The following is a 23,232-nucleotide window of genomic DNA, read 5'->3' on the forward strand; positions in this document are numbered from 1 at the left end:
GCCTGGCAGGTAAGTAGAAAATTATGTATGATGGAAAACCAGGACTAATTCTAAGTAAAACCTTGTCTATCAAGAGTCAAAGATCATATAGCCACATCTGAACATGTACTGAGAGCTTCCTTGAGGAATTCAGCTGGCTGTACCCACCTCTTTGCTGAGCTGCATTAAGATGTTGACATCATCATATTTCTAATGATGATACAAATCTTCTGCCATGTGGATATCAACAAGCCATATGGTCAATTAACTATGCCTAATGCTTACCCTGCATTATTAGAACTTGCAATACAAAATACGTATTTGAAATTCCTACTTGCATTCAAATTAAAAGTTATTAATATAGTTTTTATTTTAAATTATGGTGAACTTACAGGTTCTCTTAAGAAATCCTAGGGGAAAAGTGACATTTGGAGAGACACACGCAAAAAAAAAGAAAATTCACTAAAAACTGGAGAAAGAATGAACCCCATGAAGCAGCAAGTTTATGGTCATAAGCATGAATAAGAATGAAAAAAAAAAATCCCAAAAGTACATGCTGTAGATTACTTGGCATACAAATGTTTTTGTTTAGGAATCATGACTTCTATTAGTATTAATTACTTTTGCTGGCAGCTTAAAATGTATAGTGGCCTTAAAGCAAGGGCAATACCTATTAAGTTTAATTACTTTCTCCTTCAGCCTAAGCAATAAAAAAGTATGGTGGGGATCTGGTTATTAACTGAGCGTGGCATCCAAATGAAGACACAGTGTACAATAATTGTGTTTGCTGGGCCACAAGCTGGTGGTTTTCATTGGTCTCTCCCGTTCCAGGGATGAGATAGGCTCTGAGCAAACATGAAAGATTTTCTTCCCTTGACCTACTTTGGACAAAATCTCATCCTCAGTCACATTTAAGCCCTCATCACTTGCAGCAGAAAGCCCTTGAGTCAAAGGACAAACAAGCAGCTCCCTTCCCTGCTCACAGATCAGCTGCCACTAGCCAGGGCTTCACATATTCTAAGGATTTACCATCTATACTTTTTGTCTGGTTTTCAAACAAAACAGGTATCTGCCTAGATATCAGCATGCTACATGTTTTTCAGAAGTAAAATTATATTTTTGTTTGCTTTGAACAATTTCTACCAGGATTTTTTGTCAAGCTACTGAAATCCTCTCTGTATAAGTGCCTTAGCTGTTGGAAATGTAATATTTATATGGGTGTGTGCCTGTGTGTCTATATCCATAGCTTTGAAACCAAAGTTTACAATTTACTTCTAAATTCCTCAGGAGCTTAGTCACCTTACTAATGCAAGATCAAAATTTGACATGGGAAAGAACTTGTTTTAAAAGTCAACAAAATAATAAGTGACAATGATTTCTATATGATCAAGATACTCTGCACAGTCCTGCCACCACTCCTTCTATTATTTAAACTCTCTGTACAGATTTCTAAGTCACTCATATCATTGCTGTTTCCAAAACTGCTCTCTCTTCCATGCCAAGTGTTTTATAGATGCAGTGCTTCCTTTCTCACTTTTCATTCCAGAACAAATATAATCTGGTCATATTTTAGAAGTGGATCCAGTAAAATTTCTGTGTTTAAACCAGCCTGTATTCCTGTCTAGCAGTGATCCTAAGTCATCCTTGACGTAGTTACCGTGAGAGATATACCAAGACATTTTTCTCAAGCATTCAGAAAAGAATAAAAAAGGAATTTCAAATATGGCAGTTCTCCCACTAGAGATATTTGTTTTTCAAAAAAATCAAGCACATAACACAGCATATAAAAATACATCTGCTACTATTTGTCTAATCTTCCCATGCAGATTTAACAATTTGCATGACATTAGTAGAGCAGCATTTGTTAATAAGCACCAAAATGTCTAACTGCCCATTTGCATTCACAGGTCCCCAGAACAGCAATTAAAGTAATATTAGTACAAGTCTAAAATAGGAAGGAAATTCCAACTTGACTTTTATGAGTGGGCTTTGATCCTTTAAAACATCAGGCATGTGCTAAATTCACAAATGAGGTAAGATCTGGTCTCGGTTTTATAGTCAGTGAATACATAAATATGGGTCCTACTTACAAGGATTTTACTTACATTACTTATTTATATTACATTTACATTACTTACATTAGTTATTTACATAAATAAAAACATCACACAGAATAAAGCCATACTATTGGGCAGAAAGACTATAATCACTTGCCTAAATCTCAGATTAATGGGAAAATCACCAGTGCTGCAGCATAGACACCCAGAGGAGACAGCCACAGCTGTGGTCAGGGAGCAGAGGGAGGAGGAGAAAGCCTCAGCAGTCCCCTGAGAAATGAGAACATTATTTAGGATGAACAAGGTTTTCCAGCATAATAGGAGTAACATTCATCCTTGTGTGGATTCCAGGGGTGAAGCAAATGAGGTTAAGAAAGCAAAACATCCAGTGACAAGAAGGAAGAAATATTTTCTTGTGTTTTTTGATGTAGGACAAAAATACTGCAATGACAGAATTTCTCCCTGTACTCAGGAAACCTTCCCCCTATTTCTGTCTCTTTCTTTTATGTGTTACTCAAATAAAAGCTGAAGCAGAAAGCAGGAAATTTATGGTGGTGAGACCCTGGCACAGGTTGCCCAGAGAAGCTCTGGATGTCTCATCCCTGGAAACGTTCCAGGCCAGGTTGGAGGGAGCTTGGAGCAACCTGGTCATGGGTGTTCCTGCCCATGGCAGGGGGCTGGAACTGGATAATTTTTTAAGGTTCCTCTCAACCCAAACCATTCTATGATTCTGTGATTTCCTTCCTTACACTGCCCCCCAGATTACTGCCTGTTCTTAGTGCAGCAGAATGAAGTCTGTTTTGTTAAGGAAGATGCCACAGCAGTGCTCATCCTGTTGGGCCTGATGTCCTCCCATGCCAGTTTGAGAAGGCAGCTTAGTATCTCTTCCTCACAGCAACACTGAGATGAGAGAGATGAGAGAGACCTCTATGAGCCACCAGTAAAATAAACTGAGTTAAAAAAAACAAACCTAAAAAACCAAATACCACCAAAAAAAAAATCCCCAAAAAAATTGATAGAGAGACTAAAAAATGTTGCAGATGAAGCAAAAACTGCCAGTGGAAGATTTTCTGTGGTATATGCCAACATTTGGGATAAGGGACTGGCAAAGAAGGAAAAGTATTTTCAAGAGTTTCTTCACAGTCAGGAAGGCAGAGGCTGCAGCAGAAACTATTTAGGGGCTGGCAAAATAGCACATAAAAAGAGGATGTAGGAAAACAACTGTGGGGCTGTTAAACCAGCACAAGTAAACCCAGAGAGACAAGAAAGCAACAAACAACTGGAAAATGGCTTTAATTGCCAAACTGCCAAATTACTGTAATCTGACAGATTGTACCCATTGGTGCAGCATAGATTTACTGTCAGCATCAGGAAAAACTTGGTTAGAGGATATTTTTATTGCAGGTGAAATCAGAGACACACAAGCAGCTAAGAGGAAAACAAGAAGGTTTCAGAGGAGAATTGTGCACCCATCATCATTAACTTTATCGACTTTGAAAAAGCCATTGATAGTCTCAACAAAATTGCCTCCAGAAGATAAAGGCTAAATGTGGATTATCTCAGGAGATAGTGAGAATAGCAAAACCTTTGTGGAAATGCTGACTGGTCTAAGAGACAGCAAAGCTCTAAGAGTCAAGCAAAGCTCTTCCAGCACCTGCATCTCTGTTCATTAGAAAATTACTGGAAGAAGAAAACTGGCAACCCACAATCTAGCAGACATCAAGGCAGACTTCTCATTTTCTGCATGCAAGAAGCAAGTGAAAAGTGAATGCTGGGGGATATAAGACAGGAGTTAAAAGAGGGAGGAAAAGATTTCCTTGAAAACAGTACAGAATGTGCACAGCTGTAAGAACAGCAAGCAAACCCAAGATAACTGTTATTCTAAAGTCAATGGAGAGTGCTGAAAGGTTTACCTCCCCTTCTAGCCCAGTAGCAGCAGAAATACAAGGTAGAAGAGGGGAACAGGTAGAGATATAAACCATTTAGGTAGACAGTGGAATAACAGACTAAGTATCATTAACAATGGGCTATTGGGCCTTTCTTTTTCATACCAAGTCCTTAAACTGTGCGAGTTTTTGCAGGGTAAAAATTATTACTAATGTTAGAAATCCAGAGGGAAGCACAGATCAGAAACAACTGGGACAAATATTCACTTTTTTCCTCCCCCACTTAAGACAGAAAAATGCTTTTTTAAATCAGATTTAGGCCTGATAGTCACTGAAATAGTCACTATTGGAAGAACAAAATCATACAGGAAGCCATTAGAGAAAGCACTGTAAGCAGTGGAGGACACAGACAAGCTTCTGCTTGTCATTTTTCTCTGTAGCTGATGTATCTGTGTCACATTTACCTTCCTTGGAAAAAAGCAGATGCTTTTATAAGTTTTTTTTTTCCTGGCTGTCACATCTCTAATTCACAGACAGCATATAATTTGCTTTTCTTCAAGTTTCCTTACACAGTCATCATCTCAGGCCTCTCTCCAGTGTGAGTAACAAACAGTGCTGAGTACCTCCTGCTATTTGTAAATCTGTGCCTCAGAATAATTCAAATTACTATGATAATTTATTGTTCTCAATTAAAATTAAGGTATATTGAGACTGAGAAAGAAGTTAAATCCATCAGTCCCATCAGGGTATGGAAAACCCACCTGGAAGGTAGATTTATATGTACAAGTGAAGAGCTCATATAGTAATAACAATTTTCACACTGCTCTGAAGATCCTTTTGGGGAATATTGGCCTATATATGACATTATAAAATATCCTATCATTCTGTAAACATTATTTATACACTTACATAAAGTGTATAGCAAAAATCATTATCACGTAAAGAGTTCTTTTGAAGAAATCAATACTTTCAAAGTATAATTTTAAAAATATGTATTTCTGAGAAGCATATCAAAGCCCTACATTTCCAAGTACAACAGGAGATTGTAAAACCTCACATTAATTTTCCAGTTCACAGATCTAAAAAGCACAATGTTCAGGAAAGGTGAATCTTCCCAGTTTATCTTGGCTTGTCACCATCAAGAGCATCATTAATTTAACCAACATGGAGGTTAATTTAGTTGCATTGAGCTTTGTTCATGCAATGCATCCCTTGGAGCTTCAGAGCCTTTCCTCCTGATTTCAGCCCATGGAGGAAGCACTGGTGGAGGGTATTGCTGCTGTTGGGTATGTGGGGATGACTGAGATGGGCTGGGGGCTGTGAGGCAGTGCAGCAGAAACAGGCAGTGACAGTGAAGTGCCTGCACGTCAGCCAGGGCTAAGCCTCATCTGTGAGAGAAGTTTATGACAACCTGCTGGCTAAGCTGGACCTTCTCAGACTTCAGTTTCCATTTTCATCTGCTGAAACCCCTCACCCCTGATATAAACACCCTTAAACACTTCAGTAAAACCAACCCCCTTCTTTTCCCTCTCACTCTGTTTTTATGTATGTAGCAACTACTAGAAAATGTGTCAGATTTTAACCTCATCCCTTCACCAAATATTATGGGTCTTATCACTGAGAAGAAAGAATGTGCCAGTAGAAAAAACAATGTGCTGAGCCATAACAGCTGCACCATAGGTCTCAACATTCATCTCTCTGAGGTAACAAAGCTGCCTTAAATTCCATGCCATCCATCTGTTCTTTCACAGGGGTGAAGGAGTTGGTCACATTTAATTCCAGGAGGTGTTCGAGGCCAGGTTGGATGCAGCTTGAAACAACATGTTCTAGTGGAAGGTGTCCCTGTCTGTGGCAGGGGGGCTGGAACAAATCAATCTTCAAGGTCCCTTCCAACCCAAACCATGAACATGGGGCAACCCACGATGCAGAGCCTGCACAAAATGGCTTTAACACCACTGCCCACACTGGATACCAAATCGAGGACCTGGGTTTCCTAGGGAAATAACAGCATAGTGCTGCTCACAACACTTTTCCACTGAAATTTTTTTAAATGCTTTTTCAAAGGCTTGTTACAGAAGAATATAGCATGTGCAACAATGTGAGACCTGCTGAGAGATTGCCACAGTCTGTCCCTTCTGCATCAAAACTCTACCAGGTACCAGGCTTTTTTAAACCCCAACCATTTCTGCTCCTTTTTTTTTTTTTTTTTTTTTTTGTAGATATTGCAACTGAAATAATCCACAATTCTTTTGAGATATTTATTTATCCCTCGGGTCTGAAAGTGTTTCAAAGCAACTCCAGCATCTATATCACTGAATTGCTTCTTGTTTTTGTAAATGAAAGCCATTCAGTGTGATACAATGCCCAGTTATTATAGTTAGTCTTTCCATTATAATCATGGGTTGCTGGCTTAGCTCTTGACAACAACAACAACAATTTTTTTTTTTTTTTGCAAGTAGAAGTGACTCCAAATATTGATTGAAAAGTGTACAGCTTTGGCCATGCTTGTCTCCATTTATTGCAATAATGATGGTGTGGCTATTTGGGATAGAAGGAAACTGCAAAAATATAATTAAAACACCAAGAACTAAAACTAGCCAGGAAAGAGTGTGCTTTGGGATGCAATAGGAGAGCTCACACATTTGTTTGCAGTCCAGGGCATAGGCTAAGCAATGTTCTGGTGTGGGTTCAGGAATGGTGGATGATTTTACTGCAAGGGCTGAGCCAATTCCTGCTGCTTCACGTACCTGCCCCATGGCTTTGTGCTCCCATGAAATGAACGTGTAGCAGCTCCCAGGAGATCACAGTTCACAAATTGGCATATGAAAATTAACAGCTCTCTTTATTGTGTGGGTGGGGATGGGAGGCAGAGCTGTGTTGCCTGTCAGTGCATCAGCATAATTCATTCCAGGACTTGAGTGTTTTCAAAACTGGTGCTGGCCAGAGCTTTACAAGCATTTATGTGCCAGATTTCTACTGACTTCCCACCTTTAAAACAATGGCCCTTGAGAATTATGGAGACTATATCCAAGTGACCCATCAGGGCACAGGTTCAAGAGCCTGACTTGCTTTTGAAAATTTAAGTCCATAGGTCTGTAATAAAAAAACATTACAAGCCATGATTATTTGCAGAGCAGTCAGAGGAGTTTCTAGGCTCTATCCAGCTTTCAGTGCCCATGTACCCAAGAGAAAAGGATTCTCGTTGCACCTTTAGCTGTACTTGAGACCCAGCATCAACCTCTCACCCAAACCACGACACTCTGGGGTCAGAGCTGCTCTCTGCTTCCTAAAGCATGGACTACAATCAGTAAAACATCCATGTTGTTTGGATTAGTAGGACAAGCATTTAGCCATGACATAGCAAGTGCATTTTTTCAAATTTTGAAACCTCTCAGAAGTATATGTATCTCACAAATAAAGAACTTCATGGAAAACCAATAAAACCTGAAGTATTAAAGAAATTATAAAAACAAAATTGTAACATCTTCTAATGAAGTATAGCACAGAATTGTTTGGGTAGGAAAGGACATTAAAGACCATCTAGTCCCAGCCCCCTGTCATGGGCAGGGACACCTTCAACTGGACCAGGTTGCTCAGGACCTTGTCCAACCTGGCCTTGAACACTTCCAGGGATGGGGCAGCTACAGTTTCTCTGGGCACCCTGTGCCAGGGCCTCAGCACCCTCACAGTCAAGAATTTCCTCTTAACATCTAGTATAAATCTCTTCTCTTTTAGTTTTTAAACTATTCCCCACTGTTCTATGACTATCGTCCTGTGTAAAAAGTCACTCTATTTTTATAACCCCCTCTTTTTAAGTACTGAAATGCCACAGTGAATAAATCTTTGTAGTTAACCACTTTCCTCAACCCTAACAGTATCCCTTAGTCCAAATCTCTGCAAGATCAAGGTAAATGGTTTTCTTGCTTCTACTTTCTTGAAGCAAACCTGAATAATATTTTATTAGAGCACTTCTAGAAAAATGCCTACATTTCTGAGATAGTTTGACCAATTGCAGTGACGTGTCTTTCCAGTTGTGTCAATAGATGTTGTCTTGACATTAATGGAAGTAAGTGATCAACATTAGTGAATCTGACAAGTCATGGAAAAAAATGTACAGTCAGAAGAGATGGATTTTGAGCAGATGTACCTGGGAAGATAAGTGAAGCAGCGGGGAGATCAACTACACCCTGCACAAGTCCCAGCAGTCCCACAACATCAATGCCTGAGTTTTCCAGTAATTTATTATGGAGCATTTTAAATCTTCTCACTTTCACAGATGACAGACCATGCAAATTGTCCATCCAGAGAAATACTGTGCTTACTGCTATCTGTACCAACAGGAGGAAGGGCTTGTGGATGGCTCAGTATGGGTCATCGTGTTTGTTGATGTACTAAAACTCTGCCCAATTTTTAACTGTAAGCATGGAGTTGTGCATACAAAACAACAGCCACCTAGAAATTGTCCATGCAAGTGTCCAGTTGAGCAGCTCTTGGCTTGCATGTGTAAGGGATTAAGTCTCTGAAAACACAGTAACCACATGCAACATATATCAGAATAAGAGACACTCTCCAGGTGTTCAACATATCAACATGCTCTTCATCAACACCTCACAGAGTTCTTTTAGAGAGCCCTAAAACTCACAACTTGTTCTTTCAAACTCATACAGGCTGAGAAGATTAAAAAAACCCTTTACAACACCTGCTTGGTAGAAGTTAGCCTGGACTTCCACTTCTCTGGACCAAATTCCAATTTTGTGTAAGGCAAACCAAGAGGAGCTGGGGTAACAACTGGCAGATGCAAGAAAAAGGTTCACTGTATTTCAGCACGTCACCAAGTCCTGCAGGAATCATCTGGGCTGCACTCAGGGTAAATCATATTTGGAACAAGGATATCCAGAGTAACCACTTATTTAGGGGTGGTTCTGTGCCAAAAGTCCTGGAGAGGCTGGATTCACGCAAAGATTGCCTCAGGTAGGCATTGCACTGTATATACAGAAGAACTGGGAGAGATATTTGCACCAAATACCATGTCTCCGTGCAAGAGGAGAGTTTTGACCATAGATATGTGATTTCACTAACAGTGTCTGATTTCTTTTGAGGGCAAAATAAGTTAATTGCCTTAATGCTTTCAAAGTTCCAGACTGATAGTTTTGTCTTGACTTGTAAATAGTGATTGCCAGCCAACAAACCAGGACTTTTAAACAAATCCCAATGAAGAAGTTTGGATCCCAAGCTTATGCTCCAGAGTAATTTGAGTAGTTTTGCAAAACCTTATTTCAAAATACATTTTACAGGCAGCAACCTGTTTAAAAAAAAAAAAAAAAAAAAGGCTGGTAGGGCAAAGCATATTCATCTTTCTGCCATATATTTATTAATATTTTGGAGGCTGAGTGGGAGAACTAAACTGAGGATGCATAATAGCAGTCTTTTAACAAATAAGAGTTCAAACAAAGCAGATTTGTAGAAGGTAATCGTCTTCAGAAAATGCTGAACACTTTCCTCTGCAGGGGAAAGCAAGGCCCTCAAAGGTATCACAAAATGGACAACTGAAGTAATCAGTCACCTGTGGAATTTTAGGCTATTATCTCCAATCATACCTTCAAGGATTGGATGCTGATAATTCACAGTCATAGAAATGAAATGCTCCAGTATGAGACATAAAGGAAGGAGATGAATTATAGACTTCCCTGATAATGGAAAAATGAGCAGCATGTTGATCATATACACTAAAATTACAAACTTGGTCAGCCTTGCTGTAATGTAGAACACGTAGCAGGACATAATAAATTACAGTGCTGCTAAACTCTGCTGTCATAGCCCTATAGAGAGGGGGATTGGTGAACAGAATATTGCCCTTGCACTCAGAAGACCTGACTTTGGCTCCTGTCACTGGGTAACTCTGGACAAGTTTATTGTGTGCTTTGTTTTGTCTGTCAGGATGAATAGGCAAAGGAGAAATGATGACAGGTTTGTGTCCCACACTTGCACGGGGCCAGAATCAGAATCTCTTGTGATGTGTACTTGCTATTTTGTAAATTGCAGTATATCCCCCTTGCAGTGGAGTCACCAGACTGAGACAGCTCCTACCCACATGCACAGAGCCTGTTTTGAACAAGCAGAGACTACAGTCCCTGTACACTTAAAACCACAGCCTTTGAGACATCGTTGGCCAGTTCCCTTCCATCAGCCAGGACTTGCTTTGTACCCCTTGGTGCCTCCCAAAACATGAAGGTTTGATCAAAGCAGTACATATTCATCAAAGTCCCTCATGTGAGGAACACACTCTTTGAGCAGTGCTGCCTAAGCAGGGATTTACAATTGTGCTGCTGCGCACATCTGAACATCAATAATAAACATGGAAAAGGCACATTTCCATGTGAGCTTTGAGACCTACCAATGCGATTCCAACAGCATTGGGAGTCACAGCAGATCTTCCAAATTTTGTTGTGTTTTATATGAAACTTCCCCCTTTGTGGTTTGTGTAAATCCTCATGACCTGAGCTCAGAGCTAAGAACCAAAAAGTATGGAAATAGCAGCTGAAGAGCAGGGTGGGAAAAGATGGGGTATGCTATCAGCCAAGCATGGTCAGAGGAGACAGATGTGAGAAGAAAAAAGCCTGGGAAGCAATCAAAAGGAGATTGCATGTGGCAGGGGCCAATCTGCCCATTAATGGACAGCCAGTAAGACATGTAGATAGTAAGACATATGTATGTCCATTCCTACTGAAATATTCAGTGGAAAAAAGTTCATCTCATAAAGTAAAAGATAACATACAGTGGTCTAAAAGATGCAAATGAAAAGGAGAACAAAGCTTAGGAAGAACAGACAGAAAGGAAATCTAAATAAAGCTGCTTAAACTGTTACCTAACTGAAAGCAATTAGGAAGCTCTTTGAAGTCCTTGGAGGACTCAAAAGTTCAGAAGAGTTCTAATAAAGGGACTTGGATTTAGAACATTTGCTGGAAAAACTAAAATTAACAGCCTCTTCTTCTCTTAAGAAATTAGCTTCTACAAAAATCCAGCTGAAAGAAATAAAGCAAAATATATCTCCTCACAGCCAGGTACTTGTGCATTATATACACAGTACAGTAAAACCAGGTCACATTTTGATTTACACTGCAGGATAATTGATTTTTTTTTTTTTAATATTTACTTTTTCATTGATTTCTCAGATATGCCCAGATACCATTTTGGTAACTTCATAAATAATATTATAACAAAGAAGTGAAAGGAAGGGTCAATGCCTTCTCCTCTGATGTCTGCTTTACTGCCATAACCTTCCCTGGGACAAATACAGGAATTCAAATTACAGGAATTATTCCTATTTATAGTTGGCTTGATCATGATCCTTTACATTCAAAAACAAAGCAAGTCACAGAAATCACACCAGTGCTAATTCCCTAACTACGCCTCTCAACCACTGCTAATCAGTTCATTGATTCACTCTCAAGCCACATGACAAATTCAGCCTGACAGTCCACAATGGGAGAAAGCCTTTTACTTAACCAGCTTTGACAGCGGGATGGAAGCCTCGTAGCAGTGTTGGCCAACCATTGAGTTGTTGCCACTTTAAAGCATTCCCTTTTGGAAATTTCAATTACCCCTTTCCTCAATGATTTTCTTTTCAGAGTAGTCTTTAAGACTTTAGAAATAGTTACAAATAGGGGAAAGCATAAATGACAGTCTTCTGGAAAATATGGGACAGGGGCAAAGTCCTCTCCCAAATCCTTTCTAACAAGTTGGTTTTGAGAGCTCCTACATGACATTACAATCTCAGGACTGGAAGGTGCCCAAGAGCAGCCCCATCTCACATGGAAGCCTGATTTTTTTTATCAGAAACATTTTGATTGCTCAGATGGAGGCAGACACCAACATGAGGGCCAAGGGTGAGAAGTTTGCTAAAGATTTCAAATTCACAGAAAGTTTCCCTCGTGTTCCGTTCATGTGTATGCAAATGAAACACCAAAAGCTTCAATCCATTTATGAAACTCCCCAAAGATATCTCAGTCTGGAGATATGTTTGGCTCTTGTTTGGGGAACGTGGGTCAGAACGACCTGGGCTGGCTGTGTCTCTAAAACACTCATGGGTGCTTGCCATATAAAGTGTGCAACATGTTCACTCAGTGCCACAATCACATCAGTGAGAGCCCAGCAGACACCCTGGGAACACCTGCACAGACACTGTCCCCTCACCACAGTTGCAAAGGGCTCCCTCATCCTTCTATCACAGTCTCTTGTTTTTACTCCCTGGGCTGTAAAATTCTGGCCCTGGCAATGGCAAGTCAAGAGCTGCCAAACTCTTGTAGATGCAGGTGACCTTCACCTGTCCACCCTTTGCAATCCAAGCTGCTCCATTGTAGAGGAGATCAAGGCAGGTGAAGTTATGTATTCCAGGACACAACTAGGTCTTCCCCTCCAGATGTGCCAGATTACCTCTCTGCTCTGATATTTTACTTTGGACCTTTTCCTACATGATTTTTTAAGGTGGCTGGAAAGCAATCTTGATGTCATGGTTGAGCTGCTGCCTTCCTCAGAGCTCAGAAGCCAGATAACTCATTTTCCCTGCAGATATGTGACCTACTCCATGGATACTGGATGACCAGTTATAGAAAATTGCATTTGACAAGTGTCAGGAGTGGCTCATGTCATATTCCCAGCTCCAGCACTTGAAAGAGCAACAGTGACTCCCTTGGAATTGCCAGACAGGTAAGTTTATAAAGATGTGTTGCAGACTGCTTGGTCCCAGACTACTTATCCAACTCCTAAAGCTAGGTCAGGGGCCAGCCAGTGTCTCTGCACTGGTTGCTTTAGGGAAATCAGGGCTTTCATGGTTTGTTCGACAGGAATTTCTAGGTTAGGGTTAGATTTGGGGTTAGTGTAGGGTCTCAGGAGCTATGTGTCTTTGCTGGTTGGATGGGCTGAGCTAGAGTTTGCTTGGCTACCAGTTAACCCCACAGTGACATGCCTGTCCCCTGAGCTCCTAAATAAAGGAATATTCACTATATGGAGGAGGACAAAAACAATAAAAACCCCCATGAATGCAGACTCTGGACATACACAGCCAGATCACACATCCCCAGATTGCCAGGGCTTCAAAGACATGAGTATCAAGGCATTCAGAGGACATGGCAAGGCAGAGACAGAGATGAGGGAAAGGTAGGCTCCCGAAAAGCTGATGGTGATGGTGCTCCATGGTGGTGCATCACCTGATGGTGATGGGAATGGGAAGCCGGAGGCTTGTGAATAACAAGAGAGATTAGAGAATTATTTACATTCTTTCCCAATTGCTTCCCAGGCTCTTGCCTGGTTAGAAAACCCTCTCTTTTTCTCTCTGACTGAACTGAGAATATCCACATTGGCTGGACCAGCTTCAACCTTCCTATCACTGTTGGGAGGGAGACATGAGCAAAGGGCAGTTCTGAGAGGGGGGAACAAGGAACGTCCGGACTCTGTCTACAGCTCTAATTGGCTGATTTATACGTAAGAATATACTAAGGGTCCATACATACATAATTAATGTTAAATTAAGCAGATATTTGTCTAGCCATATACAGAAAACAGGAATAAAGGCTCATAACACACATAATTGCTATGGAGGTAGAATGACTAAACGCACATAGAATTTGTGCGGCTCATAATTAATTAAATTCCCACTAAGACTAGCTGGAGGCTTTTCTTCTGCTTAATGGCACGTTTATAAGCATTTTTCTACTTAGGGAACTGCCCTGTATAAGACTGGATGGTAAATTTCCAGAGTAAAGGAGAAATACATGACACCCAATATATACATTAGGAAAAATTGGTTCCTCTGAGGCATTTGAACTCATTTTCTAGTCATGTGGATTTGCTATAACAAATTACCCACAAAAGAAACACGTTTTCCAACTTAGAATGGATAAATACCAAATAACCACTCAGAAAGCACATGAGAACTCACTGGCTGAAGCAAACAGCTGAAGTTAAGGCTGAAGTGAAGTCTACCTAAAGGTAAAACTCAAAAAAAATTTTCCAGAAAAAAAAATCTGGATTATAAGGCACAAAAAATATATTAGAATGTATGCTAGACACACAAAACATATCAGAAAATAATTTTAGTTTCAATAAATGAAATAGGATTTTTTCCTTATTTTGTTCAGACATTTTGCTGCAATGCCAGATTTCTTTGGCCCAACTAGCGCCAGACACTGTCAGTGAGAGTGGGCCACCCCCAGAGAGCTGTGGAATCTGGGATGTGGCTGCAGGGCACAGCTGCTCTATGGCAAGGGAGGAGTGTGTTGGGGACAGGACTGTGCCGAGGGCAGGGACAAGCAACAGTGAGAGGTCTCCTTATGTTTTCCAAAGCTGTTTATTCCCCAGAGGCTCAGGAACAGAAAGACACTGAGCAAAGGCAGACATCAACTTATAAACGGGGGAGGTCCCAGGGGAGGATACAATCCTCAACCAGCTGGGAGGAACTGGGCATGGAACACAAGGCAATGTTTAGACCAATAGGGGAGTACAGGGGAGGAGAACAACTTAAACAAACCAATGGGGCTTCAAAGGATACAAAATTGATAGGGAAGTTTCTAGAGAAAGGAGCAGGCATGGGAAGGATTTGACATTCAGTGGGAGGAGGAGCAGGGAACAAAAGGGCAGGTGGACAACTGCCACCTGCTGTTGGGGAGATGGACAACTAGGGCAAAACCAACAGGAGGAAAGGAACAATCCACTGGTAATAAAGTATGCTATAACAATGCAAAATGGGGGGGGGGGGGGGGGGGTATAAAACTGACTACTAGGACCGAATTACAATCAAAAACATGCACCACAACAACATTTTCATACAATACACAAAAGTAAAAAGTCACTGAAAGCCTTCACTCTTTTGTTGCTCACGCCGACAACATCTATGGTTATCCAGCAGCTTCCACAGGCTTTAGACTTTACAGACTTTAGACACTTTACAGACTTAAACCCGAAAGGTTAAATCATGACCAGAGCTATGCAAAAACCACTCCCTTCTCCCCACCCACCATCCACTGTACACCAGAGCTGGCAAATTATGAGGACAAAACACCCTGATTTTATAAAGTCTTACATCTACTAAGTTTGAAATACAGACTCAAGTTGCTGCATGGTGTCATTACCAAACAGCAAAGGGATGTTAGAGAAGAGCTTGCAGGACCCAGTGTGCTATAAGCATGAGGCAAAATACACAGAAGTTACTAGAAACTATTTATGTTAGTGCCAACCAGAGAAAAATGAGAAAGTAAACAATCACACTCATCTCAAACTCAGTCTGAATAAATCCCTTTACCCTTAAGAGATTAAAACATCAGTGCCCAAAGGTCACTGGTTTAATGGGTTGCTGTAATGTAATTGATACTGTCAGCCCCAGACACACAAAAATTGCAGGTCAGATCCCCAAAACATGAAAAAGGATTTAGTATCACCAGATTAGGCTTTAATATAATTGAAGGGCTTAATTTTAGCCCTCCAGCTTTTAATCTTTTGAAAATAACATTTCCAAGCTCTTTTCCCTGGCACAATGAAGGTTAAAATTTTACTTTCCTTTAAAAATAGAGAAGTATTTCCGTCATTCCAGCTGTAATTGCAGAGAAATTACAGCCATCCTATAAAAGTATACCTAATTACTAGTGTAATTATTGTCAACCAGCATCAAACTAGACTAACCTGACAAAAGCCTCATAGCACTGTTGTCAGAGTTTTAGAGAAAATCAAAACAAAAACAAATCTCAAACCCTGTCAGGAGACTAATGATAAAATCCCTGGAGCTGACAATGCTGGCACATAGTACAAACAACCAAATACATTCAAATGAAAGTTCGTGCAGACTGTCACTGGGTATGTAACATGCAGAAAACATGTTTTTCACAAGAACACAGGACTGATTTCTTGTTGATATTAATGCACCAAGAAAGCAGCAGATGAGCAGTAGCATTAATTTTTCATCATTCTCCCCGTACATTTCTGAGGGTCCAAGGAAGGAGAATAAGTGCAGCAGCCCTATAAATTCAGATTTTCCCTCATCCTTTTTTGTAGCACTATGAACAAAATAGTTGAAATGATGAGGTTTTACTACATGCACTTAGGAGAAAAACTTTTTACAGAAAGTGAAATATAGTAATAGAAATTAACAGAAGTGTTTCCCTCCTTGAAATGACAGAGCATTCATGCTATTGAGTTTAAAATGGCACAGTACTGTGGCGAGTAGCTACTGCCAAAAGTAATATTTATAGTCCTCTGCAGCTCACACAGTGGTACCCAACACATCTCATCTATGTGAGAATTAGCCTGCCTGAGGACGGGGTCTGCAGACACATGCTGGAATCACTGTTATTTGGGATGCTCAGAGTCCTTGGACATACATGGTTTCTCAACAGGATGTCCAAATTGTTGACCCTCTCTGGATGCCTGTGAGAACATGCTCCTGATGAGCCCAGCAGGCTGCTGGATCTCTGCCTTCCAAAGCCTGCTCATTTGTGATCCATTTCTTCACTAATTCAGCTATACTAGAATTATTATCTTTAAAAATAATAATGTTATCTACTGCTGGGACGATGATCAAGGAGCAACATTAAAGCCTCTGTACATTGACAAAAAGCCACATAGCAGAGTTACAGAAGTGGCAATTTTTAGTGACTAATGGAAATGTACAGGGTCCTAATGATTCAACTTGTCAGACACACAGAAACACAAGGGAAGCTTGGACCACCCAGAAAGACAGTGACTGCTGATCCCAGGTTGGGAACAGGGACAAGAGAATTTAGGGATCTCTGAGAGATCTGGAGTGCTAAGTGCAACTCATCCACACATTTCTGCAGGGCTTCTCCGTCCCTAAAATAGACTAGAAATTAATGACCTGGTTAATGCCTAATCATTATCTAATTTAATTTCTTTCAGAGATACTTAATTTTATCCTTCCCCCAGTTTTTCCTAAGCAGTGCTTCTGCGCTGTGCTATCTAGAGAAGTGACTCCAAATTTCAGCCCAGGTGCCAAAGCACTAACATGGACTTGAGCATTATGTTCCTTTGAAGTAGCAAATTAATAACTAATGAGAGCTAATAATGAACTACAGTCTCTCATCAGCATATTAAGCAAGTTTGTTATAGTACAGACCCCCTGTGTGATGAGTCCACCAGTATCTGCTGCACAGTCCCAGCTCAGTTACTGGGGACCCACATGTCTAACTGGGGTTGGGACATTGACCTTCATCCCACTGCTGTGATGTGATACCTAACCAAGAAGTTTTCAGGGAGGTGCACGATTGGACTCCAAAACAAATCCTTCTAAGGGAATGATTTGGCTGCATAAGCTTGAAGAAGGCATAAAGACAAACATGGTGATGTAAAGAAACAGAAAGTAAATTAGAAAGAAAAAGAACAAGTAGAGGGAAAGATGAATAGATGCCTGATTTAGACAGGAGGGAAACTGAAGGCTTTTTCACAACACCGACACCCAAGGATGGTTCTGAACACATTTCTCCATGTCGAGTATTTCAGTCTGTCATGCCCAAGCCTCTTTCACAAGCCACATCAGACATTAAAGCTTTTCCCCTCTAAAAATGCTAGGCACCTCTCCAGGGAAAAATGTTTTGAATGTCAAGAGAGCGTACTATAAAAACTCCAGTTGAAACTGCTACCATTTCCCTTTTAATATCACTCATTAAAAACATCTGCATCAAGAATTAAGGGGGACCATTATTTTCATGCTGTATGCTATTTTGAAGTTGCAGGTGACCATTCCATGGGATGTAATAAATCTTCTGTGTCTGTGAGCAGTTGATATGGTTTATTTTAATGGCCACAGTTAAAGGTTTCATGGGATCAGGCCACAACCAAATCTCTTTATAATAATTCTTTAGGCTACTGCATAATTTATAGCCCTTATGCACTTTTCATGATCTAATTTACCTTCCTCTTAAAATATTTTGTAAAACCAGTGTTCCATTTATAATGATATATATCCCATTATAAAATATACTCACTACTTTGTTACCAGAACAGCATTTTATGTGTGTAAACCAAGGGGCATTAGCATATGCCAGAATTACTCTCCCAACTCAGTGATATACAGAGCATAATGGAATTACAAGCAATTTGGTTCAGACTGTCAAAAATATAAATGCAGTGAGACTTTAATAACAGGCCTGCAAATGATGTTTCATAAGAAAAGCATATTTTTGTAAATGAGATTTCCAAAAAATAGTGAAATCTAGGTGTGAGGTGATAGAGGGCGAAGGAAGGAGGCGTGGAATCAGCTACAGGAATTGTGGCCCTATGCGCATCATAAATAACTAGCCAGAAGGGAGAGAGAAAACGGGAATCTCGCTGGTTTCACCATCAGTATTGCTCCAAGACATAAGGGAATGAAAGAGCCAAAAGGCTGTGGGAAAAAGCTGCAATTTTTGAACCATAGTGTCATTATGTTTGGAAAATAACTCCAAGACCATCAAGGCTAACCTTCCAGGATGAAGGAAGATGCATCACAGGTAATCATACTAACAAACTCAATGTTTTGGACTCTGTTTAAATAAAATGTCAGAAAGTGTTTCTCTCTAAAGCTGTCAGCAAATGAACTCTCTGGGCTCCTGCAATTCGAGTTCTTTCTACCCCTTTCAATGATATTTAACCATACCCAATTTAAACAGGATTTTGTTGGCCTTGGCATTAAGTTTCTCTGCTCAAATCATAGTTTGCTCTAAAGGCATAATAATTGTTCAAGACACACTCCATCACTTTTTTTCTACCCCATACCTGGTCTTCTCTAAAGAAAACCTCTCTTTCCCTTCAGCATGTAATATATTTTCCTTGTAGGAAAAGTTGTGAAATGTAATTTTCTGATGTTACTGCAATATGGAAAATATGACACCACTTGTCAGCCACAAGTCATTAAATCAACAGAGGGTTGAACAGTATTTTCATCCGCAAGGATCTGTATATTTGCATGTACATATGGTGGCTGCCTTGCTGGAGATATTTGTGATACTGTAGATTTCATTTTTATCAGAGTATAGTCCAAAGTTTGTTTCCTGAAAATACCTGCACAAATCAGGCACTGCAGAGTTAGGCTATATTTACTCCCAGAAATTCAAACTCTGAGCTATATTACCTAAAATAATCATGGAAACCAAGTATCAGCAACAGCAACTTACAAAGTTGTTATTTCCCTTTCTTTATTTTTTCATTTACTTATGCTTTACTACATCAACATTACCTAGCACCTGGCAAAAACACAGCTATATATTCAAAGATTTTCACATGCCTCACATATCAGTGACTGACTATAATAATGTTGTCACTTAATATTTAACATAGTATCAAAGAACCTATGCACTTATTTCCATTTTGTATATCACAAAAGTGAAATAAAGGAAACTTTACTGGGTTTCCAATAACTTTTCTATAATTGAATGTTTGGGCCAGAGTCAAGAATAGAATCCAAATTGCTTCATTTGCAATATTGGGTTCTGAAAGAGGCCCATGCTTTATCTCAGAGCAGTTCTCCTGGCATTTCCTAATGTCTCACAGGAGTACCTGCCACCTTTACCTATTTCAAAGCCAGCAAGAGGAAGGTTTTAGTTTTAAGCGAGCTGGATGGGAACACATTTATTTCCTCCCCACAGGTATGTGCACGTGCTCTGACAGCAGGAAGAATCAGCTCAGTTATTCCCTTCCCTCTTAGGCTCTCTGAAAAGCCAGGCTCACTCCAATTTGCAGTAGCTTGCACAGATTCAATAACCCATTCAGACCTAAAACAGTGACCATTATCTGCACAACAGCTGCATTGATACAACCAAAAGGCTGTACAACAGTAATCCAAGGATACATGCTCCACTAAGTTAGATTTTGCTCCCATAGCTTCTGGACTAGAGGCTACAATTCTGCATTTCCCAAAGTCATCTAATACAGAGAAACACAAATCCCACCTGCAGCTGCTCCACCAAGTAATGACCAAGACCTGTAAAAGATACGGCGTTTACCAGGTGCTTTTCTGCTTGTTATAGGAAAAAAAAGGAAAAAAAAAAAAAAAAAGAAAAAAAGAAAAAAAATAATACTTTACACCTATACTTAAAATGCATCTCGATTTCTGGAGGGCTACTGAGCACAAGACTGCATATTGCATTTGGCAGTGATAAAATCAAACTGTCATTGCTACTGGAGACTGAACACAGCTCATATATATATCTTACCTTTTAAGCCCATTTTATCAAAGCTGTAGCACAAATAAAGATGAATAGTATCTCTTTCTAAGCCAGCACAAACCCACCCCTCAATCTAGCAGAAACCACACAATACTTATCACCATTTCACAGGATCCTGTTTAAGCTTACAAATACTTTTTTTTATTATTTCCAGATTTCTTTCAAGATTTTTTTTAAACCCTTTTGACAAAACTTGCTGGTTTTACCTCTCCCTATCAGTTTAAGATTTGCATTGGTTCTTAACCAGGAAGTTGCCTGTAACACACAAAGATGCTGTCTGTGTGCTCAGGCTCGGAAGCACCTGTCAAATTTTGTACAGAGCCAAGAGCTTTGATTTCGTGGGCAGCAGAAAAAAGATTTAAACTGAAAATTACTAAAGGCTTAAGTCCACCACCCTATCAAACATTTAAAAAGATTAAACCTGTTTATTATATACTTCTTTAAAAACTTTCAATCTTTTTAAATAAATAATTCTCAGTAGACAACACATGCAGTGTAAAGGGATAACTGATCTTGGGTCACACTTCTTGACTCAGGTCCTCAGCCTGGGCAAACTGCTGATGTTCCTTTTACATGTAAGGTCTAGAGTGGGGGAAAAAAGCCTTATATCCATTACAGGTTTTGCTGATTCTGTACCCAGGTAGATTTATTATTATTTCCTTGGCTTTTCACCAATAATATTTAAGCAGAATAAAAGTTTAAAGACCCAGCCAAGAAGAAAGAGAGATATTAGAATGCCACTGGTGTGACATTCCCCCTTGGGCCAATATCCATGAACTATGAGTTCTACTCATGCCCTATTTTAAAGGCCTAAAGGGCACATAAGCTGTGCAAGGGTCTTCTGAACAAGGCACTGCACAGGCTTCTTCCAAAATACGATGAGTGTGAGAAAATCATAGTATGGGAAGCTGAATGGCTGGCTTCATCCTTCTGGCCTCCTAGGCCACACTTCCATTTGGTGCATGGTTAAGAGATACCTAAACCTTCAGAAAGCTTTCATGTGTCTGAACTACCCTCAAAATCAGGGGGAGATAATGAGTTTTACAGCTCTCACGTATGTACTGGTTTTACATACAGGGCTTTCCTGTGGAGCAGAAATCTTCAAGAGATGGCCATAGAATCATTGATTCTATGATGATTCTACAAATCCATAATTCTATAGATGACCTCACAGACTATCTTGTTCCAATCTCCTGCCATGGGCAGGGACACCTTCCATAATCCCAGGTTGCTCCAAGCTCCATGCAAGTTGGTCTTGAACACTTCCAGGGGTGGGGCAGCCACAGCTTCTCTGAACAACCTGTGCCAGGACCTCACCACCCTCACAGGGAAGGATTTCTTCCTCATATCCAATCCAATTCTGCCCTTTGTCTGTTTGAAGCCATTCCCCCTTGCCCTGCCACTCCAGGCCCTTGTCTGAAGTCCTTCCCCTGCTCTCTTGTAGGCCCTTGAGGCACTGGAAGACTCCAATATAATGAAGACCAAAAGAAAGTGTAAATGAAAACAACCCACGTGTCCACCTCTGCTGGGATTAGGAGAGTTTCAGGACCTGCCCTGACAGAACTGCATCATGTTTTCAGGGCCTTTGAAAACAGGAAAATCCCAGTCTTGATCTTGTACAGATACTGCTGACCTCTCTAGAGCTGCTGCCCCTTGCCACCAGCTGAGATGAAACTTTCTTCATTCCTGGCCACTCTTCAGACTGCTCCTCAGCTTTTCAGAAAGATAGCTGAAACTGCTTGGAAATGTTATATTTACCCATAACAAACTGTTCATCCATACCTAAATGACAGTCCTAAGCCACTATATACTGAATCATAGTAACAGCAAAGTCCTGGTGTGCATCTTTTTCACAACAGCTCAACACCAACAGGAGAGCACTCACTACCCCTACCTGTCACATTTGTGCTGTGGAAAGGAAGCAGCAGGCACAGAACAGATAAGTCTACGATCAATTACTTATTTTCATGAACATCTATTAGTTTTGTACATGTTAACTTTGCCTCATGGGCTTTGGAGAAGGGGTGGCATAATTCTAAATCAACAGCAAGATCACATAAAGTTTTATGGTTTTTTTAAAAAATCCCTTTTGCTACATTTTTTTGCATGTACATCTTAGAGTTTCCATATATATTTCCAGTCTCTGTTCATTGTTATTTATGTTTATGGGTAGTTTGAAGGAGGTATTTCCAATAGAAACTGGAAATACAGAGCAGGAAATTTACTCTCTTTAGAAACCAAGTGAAATAGAGGAGGGAAAAAGTAATGTCTGAGAATGATTTTCTTACCTACCAGCTCAGAAAACTGCAGGACAATGAACAGGTATGGAGGGAAAGTGGGTGACAAAGTGCATCAAGAGAAGCAGATCTGATAAAAAAAAGGCAGGGGTGGGTTAGAAAAGCACTTGGGTTTAGAGACAACTCAGAGGAACACAGGGCTAGACCTGGACGCTGTCACTTCCAAACACACTTGGCTTGTATATTGGTGGCAGCTACAGTGGACAGAAACATCCAATATCAGTTTATCTTTAAATGTTGATATTCCAGATGGTATCTCTCCCAGAGGTTTTGGGTTTGCTTGACTACTTGTATTCATTTCTACTTGTGCCTGCAAGCGCAGAATTATAGAATCACTGAACATGTTGAGTTAGACGAGACATATCAGGATCATCGAGTCCAACTCCTGGCCCTGTGCAAGACTCTGCAAGAATCCCATCCTGTGCCTGAGGGCATTGTCCAAACACTTTTTTAACTCTGTCAGGCTTGATACTGTGACCACTTCCCCGAGAGCCTGTTCCAGTGGCCAACCACCCTCTGGATGAAGAACCTTTTCCTGATACCCAACCTGAACCTCCTCTGACTCAGCTCCAGCCATTTCCTGGACTCCTGTCTCTGGTCACAAGAGTGAAGAGATCAGTGCTGCCCCACTGCTTCCTCTCCTGAGCATACTGGAACCACCTTTGATTTAAGTAGGACACAAACTCAGCACAAACTGAAGTGGAAATCCCTGTATACAATTTCTATCTCCCTTTCCCTAAGGGTGAAATGAAAGTGGAGAGGAAAGGAGGGTGAAAGAGAAGGAGCAGATAGCAGGGAAATTATAGAT

The 23,232-nt window shown here is 40.4% G+C and overlaps 1 long non-coding RNA gene across 1 annotated transcript; it reads right to left on the reverse strand.

The window, feature by feature from the left end:
• Positions 1 to 6,745: 6,745 nt before the first annotated feature.
• LOC137482815 (uncharacterized) lies at positions 6,746 to 21,461 on the reverse strand. Its single transcript, XR_011004227.1, has 2 exons — positions 21,141 to 21,461; positions 6,746 to 7,015 (listed from the first exon to the last, which is right to left on the reverse strand). It is a non-coding gene; the product is annotated as an uncharacterized lncRNA (long non-coding RNA).
• Positions 21,462 to 23,232: the final 1,771 nt, after the last annotated feature.

Source organism: Anomalospiza imberbis, chromosome 15, assembly GCF_031753505.1.
Source record: "Anomalospiza imberbis isolate Cuckoo-Finch-1a 21T00152 chromosome 15, ASM3175350v1, whole genome shotgun sequence".
In the NCBI taxonomy this organism is placed as follows: domain Eukaryota; kingdom Metazoa; phylum Chordata; class Aves; order Passeriformes; family Viduidae; genus Anomalospiza; species Anomalospiza imberbis.